Here is a 12,368-nt window from a genome sequence, read left to right as displayed (position 1 = left end):
GATATAAATATAATGACTCAAATTAAGATGATTAATTAAGATAGAATTAAGAAGAGTGAAATATGTGGAGAAGTTAATATAGAAGACTTAGAATGATAAATAAAATAAGTAATGATATGTAAGATGAGCATGAATATAATTGAAGTCCATGAAAAGAGAGATACCTGGGTCCAAGTTACTTTCCAAAAAGATCTTTTTTATGTTTTGTGTGTTGTGTGTATATGTTGTTTTTTTTGGGGGAGAATTAATAAAACCTTGTAGAAATATAGAATGAGAATAATGGTAACTAAGTCAGAAAGAAATAGATGAAATAATAATAATAAAATTGAATAAGAGTAAAGAGAAATAAAGGGAAATTGGATAAGAGGTTTTTGTATGTTTATATGGAAATGGTTTAAAACAGAATTATAGTTTATCTGACTTGTTAAATTTATAAAGGAAAAAGGTTAAACATGTAATGGATAATGATGACTTGTGTGTTTTGAAAATTAATAAAACTTGTTTTTTTTTTAAAAAAAAGCATGCCACCCCAACAACAAATCATGTCCTTCTAATGTCAACAATCTAGTATTTCTTAGTGTTATCCATTCCTTAACCCACATCAGATTTGTAGCTTGGTAGTACAACTCCTAATTAGGCAAACCAAATCCTCCTCTAATTCTAGCATCTTGCAAAAGTTTTAACTTTATTCTTGCTTTCTTACCTTGCCATATATATTTCAACACAATTTTATTTAAATCTTCAAAGTAGTCTTTTCCAAGCCTAATTGGAATTGTTTGAAACAAATATAAAATTCTGGGTAATATATTCATCTTGATTGTTGAAATTCTCCCTATTAGTGACAGTTGTAAGTTTTCCCATTTCGCCAAATCTAGTGCTATCTGCTGTTTAAGTTTAATATAATTATTCTCTTTTAATGTACTACATCTTGCTGTCAAATATATCCCCAAGTACTTGATCTTATTCGTGACCTGAATTTTCAATAGGTCTGCCATAGCATATTCTTAATAGCATATTCTTTGTCAAAATCTTTGTCTTATCTTTATTTATTTTCAAACCAGCCACCTTTCCATATGTCTCTATCTTTTCTATCAATTTTGATGCTGTTTCTAAAGGGTCTTCTAAGATGAAAACCAGATCATCCGCAAATGCTTGCAGCTTAAATTCTTCCTTTTTGATTTTCATTCCTTTTATATTCTTTTCATCTCTAATATTTCTGTTTAACACTTCCAAAGTTAACACAAACAACAAAGGTGATAGTTGTCTTGTTCCTTTTCTTATATTAATAGAGTCTGTCAGTTATCCCTCTATCATTACCTTTGCCGTTTGCTTATAGTATATAGCTTCTATTGCTTGAATAAATTTTCTAGCAAAACCCATCTGTTCCAACAGTAATAACATGAATCGCCAATTCACATTATCAAATGCCTTCTGTGCATCTAGAAATATCAGAGCCATTTGTTTTTCAGGATGTGCCTCGTAGTATTCCAAGGTGTCCAAGATTACTCTCATACTGTCTTTAATTTGTCTCTTTGTCAGAAATCCATTTTGATCAGGATGGATAAAATTATTTAAATATTTTTTAAGTCTTTCTGCCAATATTGAAGCAAAGATTTTATAATCTGCATTTAGTAGAGAAATGGGTCTATAGTTCTTAATTTGTAATGGGTCAGCTTCCTCTTTTGGAATAAGTGTAATATAGGCTTCTGACCATGATTTAGGTATCTTCTTCTTTAACATAACTTCATTCATAACTTCTAGCAATGGAAGAGTCAACGATTCTTGTAATATTTTATAAAATTCTGCCGGAAGTCCATCTGGGCCTGGTGCCTTTCCATTATTTTGCTTCTTGAGTGCTTCAGTTAACTCCATCATCGTTATATTGCTTTCTAACATTTTTTCAGTCTCTTTAAGTATCTGAGGTAAATTAGCATTCTGTAAGTATTGCTTAACTCTTTCCTCATCAATATTCTCTTGCATATATAATTTCCCATAGAAGTCTCGAATGATTTCCTTCTTCTCTTTGCTACCATGGCAAACTTGGCCTTGGTCATCTATTAATTGCAATATTTTCCTTGATTCTTTCTCCTTTCTCAATTTGTATGCTAACCATCTACCTGGTTTGTTTGCGTCTTCAGAGTAGTTCTGTTTAGCACCTCTAATTTTCTGTGCTAATTCTTCTTTTTTTATTTGACCCATTTTGTGTTTAATTATATCCATTTTTAGCTTGATGTCCTTTTTCTGTGGCATGTTCTGTAGCTCTTTTTCAAGTCTTTTATGCTCATCCTCTAGGGCCTTAGAGGCTAGCCTTTTCATAGTATTCCTTTTCCTTGTATAGTCTATTATCAAGCCTCTAACATATGCCTTCATTGTATCCCATACATTCTGAATTGATGTATCTTCTTTTTTGTTTCTCTAAAGAAAAAAGCCAATTCTTTCTCCATCCACTGTGTGAAGTCTTTTTCCTTTAAAATAGTATTATTTAACATCCATCTAGATCTTCTTTTTTGTCCTTTCCATTTAATTGTCATTGGATTGTGAACTGCCCAAGTACTTGTTTCAATATTTATTTCTTGAATGTTAGATATTAATTCTGTTGACATCCATATCATATCTATTCTGGACCATGATAAGTGTCTATTTGAATAGAAGGTGTATTGTTTAGTTTTAGCATTTCTTTCTCTCCATGTATCTTTTAAGTTTATTTCATCTACCATTTTAAAAAAAGATTTAGGGAGAGTTTTTCTGTTTTGGTTTATTGTTTTCTGTGCTGTGTAGTCCAATTTATTGTCTACAATTCCATTAAAATCTCCCATCATAACTATATTAACATAGTCCAATTCAATTATTTTCATATGTAATTTTTTGTAGAATTCTTCTTGTTTGTCATTCGGAGCATAAATTGCAATCAGGAGTGTTTTCATATTATTGTCCATTATTTCCACCATTAGTATTCTTCCATCATCATTGGTATAGATCAATTTTGCTGGGGTGGTCTCTTTAATATATAAAACCACTCCTCTTTTCTTACATTGGGTAAATATTTTCCCTAATTTTGGCTGTACCAACAATTGTTCATATTGTTTTTCAATATGTACTTCTTGTAGACAAATTATATCAAATTTTAATTTCTCTAATTTATGAAAGGTTTTCCTTCTTTTAACGGCTGAGTTAAGTCCATTTATATTAATTGTAATCATTTTTTTTCTCTTCCATGGTTATATTTTATAGTTAGGTTTAGCAGCTTTCACGTTGTTCTTTGGCTTCCACCTTTCCACCTACTGCGCCTTCTTCTTTTTCAGTCGCCATTTGGCAGTCCTCTTGGAATTCAATTAGTGAGATATCTTTTTCTGCCTCTTCCTCTTTCCTTCCAAAAAATTCTGTATAAATAATTCAGCTTTCTCAATTGAGTCAATTCTATGTCTCTGTTCTTGCCATGTGAACATTAAACCTTCTGGAATCAGCCATCTATAATTCACCTCTTTTTTAAGTAGCATTTTAGTCAGAAATCGGTATTCTCTTCTCATCTCTCTCACTCTTCTGGGTATTTGTTTCAAGACTACAATCTCCTTGTCTTTGTATTTCAATGTTTTCTCTTTTGCCACTTGCAATATTTGCGTTTTAATGGCTTTCTTTGTAAATCTAATGTGAACTTCTCTTGGTAAGCTATTTCTCATCGCATATCTTGTGAAAACTCGATAAACCTCATCTATTCCATCCATCATCTTCTCTTGAGTTATTTCCAAAGCTTCAGCCAGTATTTCTATCATTATCTCAGCTAGGTTTTGTCCTTTTTCTTCCTCTACGTTTTGGAATCTAAGATAGAATTCTGATCTATCCATCTCCCATCTCAACATACCACTTTTATCTTGTTCAACCACCGTTAATCTATTATCAATATCTCCAATTTTCTTGTCTCTTTGTTTATCTTCTTCTTCTTCAATCTTTTGGAATCTCTCATCATACTTCAACATCATTTTTTGGATGTTCTCCACTTTTTCATCGGTTTTCCCTGTTCTTTGTTCAATGTTCTCTGTTCTTTGCTCAATATTCTCTGTTCTTTGTTCAATGTTCTCTGTTCTTTGTTCGATGTTCTCTATTCTCTTTTCAATATTCTCTGATCTTGCTTGAATATTTTGAATTCCTTTCATAATCATCTGCAGAGTCACTTTTTCTTGTTCTTTTTCTTGCTTTAACATTGTCTGTATTGAACGTTGTCCTCCAGATGGTGGAGAGGAAGACGTAGAAGTTGAAGAACCGGGAGCTGTAAATTTCCTACTCATTTTAAGCAATTCAATATCTTCAGGTTCTTCTAAACCTTAATCCAATTGTGAAGTAACCAATTATAGTTCAAAATAAAAATAGTAGAAAAAAGAAGCCCAATAATAATAATGAAAAAAAAAAAGGGAGGACAAAATTTCTTCAGGTTCTTGTATACTTTAATCCAATCAATAGTTAGATAAAGAAAAAGACTTAAGAAAAAAAAAGAAAAAGAAGAAAAAGGAAAAGGAAAAATTCTTCAGGTTCTTCAACACCTTAATCCAATTGAAAGGTCTCAAATAGAAAAAAGTGCATAAGAATAAACCAGAAAGGTAGATGAAAAAACAAAAATACCAGGAAAGAAAAAAAAAGGCTTTTAAGGCTTTCCCTTTAAAATAAAAAGCAAACGTAGAGATTGGACTTCCAAAAAAAAAAGAAAAAAGAAAAACAAAGACAAGCTCCAACGAAGCCAAAAACCCAAATAGTTATTACAAAAAAAAAAAAAGATTAAAAAAATACAATAAAGCTGGTGAGGAGGGATAGCACAACTTAGGAAAAGTAAAAAGGGCACACTGCACTTTGTTTAATTATCCAAGGCTCTTATTATAACTCTCTTCTCCAAAAACTTATCACCTTTTTCCCCCTACGTTTCAACACCAGACTCCAGCTGTTGATAGAAACCCAGAAGAGCACCTGCAATAATACTCTCCCATGCTCTTCCCTCTATCTTATCAAATAGCAATGTCCTTGAAAAAGAGTCTCAGTTCTTTCTTTCTCAGCTTTGTCTGGTCACAGGGAAATAGAATATTTTCAAGCCTCTAGTTGGCAGTGTTACAAAGTTTCTTTGCTCTCACTTTCCCCCTCCTTTTCCGAGCAGGATATAATAAGAATTAATAAAAAAAAGAAAAAGATATTTAAAAAAATGAAATAACTAAAGGGAGCCTCTAGCCTATAATATTACAAAATCAAGAAAGAGAAGAAAAAAATAGATATAAATTAAAAAAAACCAGTCCAGTTTCAAAATACAAGATCATATATAGAAGATCCAGCAATGAGAAAAAACAAAACATTACTTTGACATTCCTGTTTAAAATCGCCGCTTAATCACTTCTGTCAAAACTTTTACAGATTCTTTCTTTTCCTTAGGGTGTCCTTTCAGATCTTAGAATAAAAAAAAAAAGTTCTCACCAAACCGGGAGACTCTCTCTTTCTGCTCTCTTCCGTTTCGGAGCTGTCCCAACTTCAGCAGCTTTAATGGCTGCCTCTTTGCCACTGGCAAGAAGAGCTTCTCCTGGATCTACCAGGGACTTTGCAGTATCCCTGGGATCGACAGGATGCGCTCTTCACTTTCACCGTCTCTTTGGGATGGTTTAGATCCGATAGGACCATCCAGGAGCAAAGATATCGGCAGCGATCTCAGACCTCCAAGATCGCATGCTGTATCGTCGCGACACCAGCTCCGCCCTCTTTCTTCTTTCTTCTGCTGCTTTTGACTGCACGGAAGGAAAGTAGCAAAAGTCTTTTTCTCTCCCCAAACTCTGCCAAAAATGAGTCTTTGGGACCCTGCAAGGCATCCTGCTCCAAGAGGCTGCACCGGTGCAACAAGTCTCACAAAAACTCATTTCTGGTGGAGTTTGGGGGGAGAGAAATAAAGACTTCTGCTGCTTCTGCTGCTTTCCTTGCATGAAGCCTCTCTCTCTCTCTCCCCCTGAGAATGGAGCTGGAGATGGTATCCTGTGATCCCAAATAAAGAATAATTGATTGGTAGGAAAACGGGGTGGGGAATTTTTCTGCAGACTTTTGGGGGGGCTTTCCCAGGGTCTCTGGTCCGCCGGACTTAAAATTATGAGTTTGGTAGTTCTTGAGGTCCAAAAGGTTGGCAACCCCTATATTTTAAGACATATACTTTAATGAAGACTATTATTTATTTATTTATTTATTTTTAAAGTTTATTTCCAATCTGTGAGAGGAAGACAACTAGGCATTAAAGTTGGTGTAGGCCTCTGCTTTATTGAAGGCCTCAATATATAATAATGCCGGCTGAGCTGATTTTGCAAGCCTGGTGAAATATTTTTTATCTGATGAGCTGATTTTGCAAGCTTCGCAATATGTTGCTATCTGCTACTTCTGCAAAAAAGTATATATTTGCTGGACAATCAGAAATAAGAGCTATTTTGGATCACGAACGTCTGGGATATCGAGAAAAAGGGGAACTGAAAGTGGCAGATGGCAAGAGAGTTGACAAAGAGTTGGCATGCACCTATAAATCAGTATGCGGGGACAAGGAGGTACATCCAGTAAGATTACATACTACTGGGTAGTCTTCAGAAAAAGGGTATAAAAGAAGGGGGTAAATCACAAATCAGGACCACCGATGGTAGCTATTCTTCACTGGACTTAGCTATTATCCTTGGACCTCATTGCAATGAGTTCTTGTTAGTACGTATTATCTTACTGAAATGTTGTTATATTATGATGGCTTTTCATGTTCCAAATTGCTCATGAAATAAACCTCTGATTTCAAAGTAAGATTTATTGATTGTGGTTTGTCTGTGTATTTCCTTTACTGAATTATTTTTATAACAAATCTTTCCCTATTTTAAGAGGTAGACAGACAACAGAGTAAGTGCTTTGTTCCTTGCATTAAATAAACACGTTGTAGCTTCAAAGTTCAGAAGACTCTCTCAGGTATAGCTTTGAGTTGTTTGAGGCAAAATCTGGAGGGGAACTCATAGAGCACAGAGGACAAAACTAGTGTACCTTGCCATCACCAACCTTCACAAATCTTTCGTTCCTTATCTGCTGCAACTGGAGCCCAATATGCTCAACCAATCCATGTGCCCCTTGCAAATTTCCCCACCCCTTCCTTTTTCTACCACACCTAAACCATGAGAATTGCTACTGATGTCCTTGCCTTTCTCTGCACCAAAATCTCCCACTTTCTGGTCTTGTAGGGATCACCTACAAATGTTATTCTTCATATTGCTGCATTACTATTCCTCTTCCCATCTGCAGTTTTTCTAATCATAGAAAATGGAGTTGATGTTCCCACCACTTAGGCTACGATGCACTTGATTTTGGGCCACTACAGCTGCAATGGCCATATATTTAAAAACAGGACTGGTTACGCCTCCAACCAGTGCCAAGATTGTTTCCTTTCCTTGGAACCCAAGACTGATCATCCATGATGTGATTCAAGACCACCAGTTCTCATATCCATACCTTCCTCTTTCAGTATTTCTTAATAAAATGGATTTTTCATGTCACATAATTATCTGTGATATCCATACAGTGAATGCTATTTATTATCTCCTACATTTACTTTCCTCAAGTAAACAGTAGATAATCTAGAGCCATTCAGTTTTTTGCAGAATCCTAATGTCCGATCTCTTATTGTTCTTCTGCCTGCATCTTTAGAGGCTTAGAATTTTTATTTATTAAGATTTCTAACAAAGACTGCAATCAAACAGTATGTCCTACTACTGATATTCCAACTTAACCTGTGTTCATACTGATAAATATACAAATTATGATGTATACAAATATATACAATTATTATATGCAAAACAAGATGGAGTATGCATTGTTTCTAAAATGCTTAGCATAAAATGCATGTAAATGAGAAATGATGAGCTAGCTTCAAAAACATGTAACAGGTAACAAGCTAAATGCCAGTTGTGTGAAACCATAAGCCCAGCAAACGAGATGCCAGCTGTAACTGCAACCAGGCAACAAGAACAGTAGAGCTTATGCGAGACAAAGTAGATTACAGAGTTAAAAACTGTGAAAACATAGCTAGGACAAAGGGTTTTTTTTGGGGTGGGTGGGTGGGTATAGACTAAATGCTTTGACAGGATGTTGCACTGACAAGGGGAGAGGGTGATGTGTCTGTGCAAGGGGTATAAGCTGAACTAAAGCTTTGTTCTTTGTTCACTTTTGTTGCACCTGTATTTGCAAATACATTAATAAACTGCTGCTTTCAAGTTGTTGTCTCAGGTAGTTCCATATGTGAACATGTGCTGTTTATAACAATACTCCTCATCCTGGATAAGGCTTCCTCTCACATCATATAGCGCAGGGTGTCAAACTCAATTTCATTGAGGGCCTGCCATGCCCACTTCAGAGCCTGAATCTGCGGGGGAAGACGGAACCTGAGCTGACAGATATTGAGGGGGTGGCTCTGTTGTATTTGGAAGAAAATGGGAAAGGCCAGGGACTTTCAGGATTAGGAGAGATTGTAGGCAGGGAGGAACAGGGGCAGGATGAACATGAGAGACAGAGCTCAGTTTCTTCTTCCGTTTTATATTCTAGTAAATAATTATACACTTTGCTAATCATTTGTTTCCCAGTCCCTTGTACAATTTTGTCTATTTCTTGTTGAGTTCTATAAAAGCCGAATTGTTCCCGATCCTTTTTATACCATGTTTGAATTTGGAAATATGGCCACCATCCATCTGCTTAACTCATTCTTTGCATCCATCATCATGCAAAAAGAAACTATAGCTTAACCCACCAAAAACATAACTGTAAAAGACAGACCAGAAATAAAAGTTAAAATAAGCAAAAAAATAGTAAGAGAACACCTGTCTGATCTTGATGAAAACAAATCGCCGGGACCTGATGGATTACATCCCAGAGTTTTAAAGGAGCTGGCAGAGGTCATCTCAGAACCACTGCACCATATCTTTCAAAAATCCTGGAGCACCGGGGAACTACCAGAGGCCTGGAAAAGAGCTGATGTGGTTCCCATCTTCAAAAAAGGGGAAAAAAACAGACCCAGGAAACTATAGACCAATTAGCCTAACATCAATGTCCGGGAAGATACTGGAAAAGATAATAAAAAAACAGATCTGCCAACATCTAGAAACAAGTAAAGTAATAACTAGCAGTCAGCATGGGTTTGTTAAAAACAGATAATGCCAAACCAATCTTATTTCATTCTTCAACACAGTGACTAAATTAGTAGACCAGCAAAATACTGTGGACATAATATATTTAGATTTCAGCAAGGCATTCGACAAAGTAGACCACAATCTACTTCTTAGTAAGCTAGAAAAAAGTGGAATAGATAGCACCACCACTAGATGGACTTGCAACTGGCTGGCAAACCGTACTCAACAAGTAGTCCTGAATGGGTCTAAGTCTACATTGAGGGAAGTAAGCAGTGGGGTGCCACAAGATTCCGTCTTAGGCCCAGTACTCTTCAATATCTTCATTAACGACAGATGAGGGAATAGAAGGGGAATTTACCAAATTTGCAGATGATACTAAGCTGGCAGGAATAGCTAACACCCAAGAAGATAGGCTCAAGATCCAGATGGATCTTGACAGACTAGAACACTGGGCCATATCTAATAAAATGAAATTCAATATAGAGAAAAGTAAAGTCCTATACTTAGGCAAGAAAAACCAAGTACATATATAAACTGGGTGAAACCAGGCTCAATAGCAGTAACTGTGAGAGGGATCTTGGAGTCTTAGTGGACAACCAACTAAATATGAGCCAGCAGTGTGCAGCAGCAGCCAAAAATGTTAATGCAATCCTAAATTGTATTAACAGAGGGATACAGTCAAGATCACTAATACCACTCTATAAAGCCTTAGCAAGACCACACCTAGAGTACTGCATCCAGTTTTGGTCACCACATTATCACAAAGTTGTTGAGACTCTAGAAAAAGTACAGAGAAGAGCAACCAGGATGATTAGGGGACTAGAGACTAAAACATACAATGAACAGTTGCAGGAACTGGGCTTGGCTAGTCTAGTAAAGAGAAGGACCAGGGGAGACATAATAGAGGTCTTCCAATATTTGAGGGGCTGCCACAGGGAGGATGGGGTCAAGCTATTTTCTAAACGCCTGTAGGCCAGACAAGGAATAATGGATGGAAACTGAACAAGGAGAGATTTAACCTGGAAACAAGGAGAAACTTTCTGACAGTGAGAACAATCAACCAATGGAACAGCTTGCCCTCGGAAGTTGTGGGAGCGCCATCACTTGAGACTTTCAAGAAGAGATTGGACTGCCATTTGTCAGAAATGGTGTAGGGTCTCCCGCTTGGGCGGGGGGTTGGATTAGATGATCTACAAGGTCTCTTCCAACTCTGATTATCTGTTATCTGTGGGCAGTGGAAGGTTACTGCAAAATCCCCATTCCCTCCCCATCCCACCAACCTGCTTTCCAGCTCAGTTCTCTTGTGCAGGGCAACAAAAGGCCCAGTCGATCAGCTGGGACTAGGGAGGCAGGGAATAGGTTGGGGTAGGGCCAGTCAGAGGTAGTATTTCCTGGTTCTCCAAACTACTCAAAATTTCAGCTGCTGGTTCTCCAGAACTGGTCAGAACCTGCTGAATACCACCTCTTGGCTACTTTCTGTTGATGGAAGGCTTTTTGTGCGAAGGCAATAAACTGTCTTCAAAATCACTATAAAAAGACCAGAGACTTGTGAGGCAGGACATAAAGAGGAAACATATTACTTTTAGAGGAATATTGACATGATTCTTCTAGATAGTGAAATGTGTGTATTAGTAAGAGGAAAGATCAGGAAAATGGAAATTGTCAGACCACAGGTTCATCTGTCAGTCACTCATATGTGTCAAGCAGGAAATTTCATTATAGGTAACCGCATATGTCTCGCTTGCAACAAACCACAAGCAAACTGCTGGAAACAGATGTTTTGGCAAGACACCTATGAAGATATTTAGCTACTTTCGCATAGCACAAGGGGCTGTATTTCAAGTAGCCAATGAATGCTGTACAAGTTATATTTCCGTGTTTTGCTGCTTCTGAAAAGTATATACCGTATTTATCGGCGTATAACACGCACAGGCGTATAACACGCATCTTCATTTTAAGAGGGAAATTTCAGGAAAAAAAATTAAATTTCTAAATAAAAACTTTGAAGCAAAATAAGGGTAGCTCAGAACTTTTTTTTTATTAATATTATTACCACTTATAAGGTAAATCAGTGGTCCCCAACCTTTTTTGTACCAGGGACCGGTTTCAAGCAGAAAATTTTTGCAAGGACCGGGGAAGAGAAGAGAAGGAGGCTTCGCTCTCTCGCTGCTCCACCATCCAAGGAAGAAACTGCTTCAAAGAAGCGGGGGGCCTTTTCCTGTCGCCGCAGCTATTCCGAAGCGCCCGTTTCACCCCCACTCCCACCCCGCGCGCGCGCTTCAATCCACAGTGTCCCATTCTGCCTGCCTGCCTGCCTGCCTTAGTTTCTGGTTGTTTGGGAGCAGCTTCGGCTGAGAATAATAACTATTCGCCTCTTTTACTCAGCCGAAGCTGTTCCGATTCAACCATTAACGAAGGCAGGCAGGCAGGCAGAACGGAGCACTGCGGGCGGGCGGGCGGGCGGACGGGGTGGGGGTGGGGAGAAACGGGCGCTTCAGGGAAGCTGCGGCGACAGGAAAAGCCCCGCTTCTTTGAAGCAGTTTCTTCCTGTGCTGGTGGAGGAGCGAGAGAGCGACTGAGAGAGCTGACCCAGAGAGAAGGACAGGCTTCGGTTGCTTCCTCCCTCCCCTTCTTTCATTTGTGTCCTTGATCCCGATCCCAGCAGCATTCACCGAAGGTGAAGAAAGCCGCCATTTTTTTTAAAAAAATTCTTTGCGGCCCGGTAGAGAGTGCTCCACGGCCCGGCACCGGTCCGCGGCCCGGTGGTTGAGGACCCCTGAGGTAAATAATGCAAAATAATGCCCTCTGCTCGCACCGCCCAGCCTCCGCTCGCACCGCCCGGCCTCCGCTGGCTTCTTAACATTATATCGGCGTATAACACGCATACATCATTTGCCCCCTATTTTCAGGGGGGAAAAAGTGTGTGTTATACGCCGATAAATACGGTATGTACGTGTGGCTCCACAGGAGATTGTTCAGGTGTTGCTTTGGCTATATTGCTCTGACCCTTTGCGCAAATAAAAGCAACTTCTTTTGATTCTAAGGTCTGAGTCTTGTCATTTCCTGCAACACTTGCACTGAAGTTTCTTGCAGAAAATGACTTCAGCAAGAAGTCAATGCCTGGAACGCTCTACCTTACTCCGTTGTTACAGCCTCAACCCCACACAGCTTCAATCTCAAACTGTCTACCATGGATCTCACCCCATTCTTAAGAGG

This window comes from Notechis scutatus, chromosome 1 (genome assembly GCF_049901735.1).
Source record: "Notechis scutatus isolate UNSWTSFEM ecotype Mainland chromosome 1, rNotScu1.2, whole genome shotgun sequence".
In the NCBI taxonomy this organism is placed as follows: Eukaryota; Metazoa; Chordata; class Lepidosauria; order Squamata; family Elapidae; genus Notechis; species Notechis scutatus.
The sequence above is the reverse complement of the archived record's forward strand: the minus strand, read 5'-3'. Positions refer to the sequence as shown.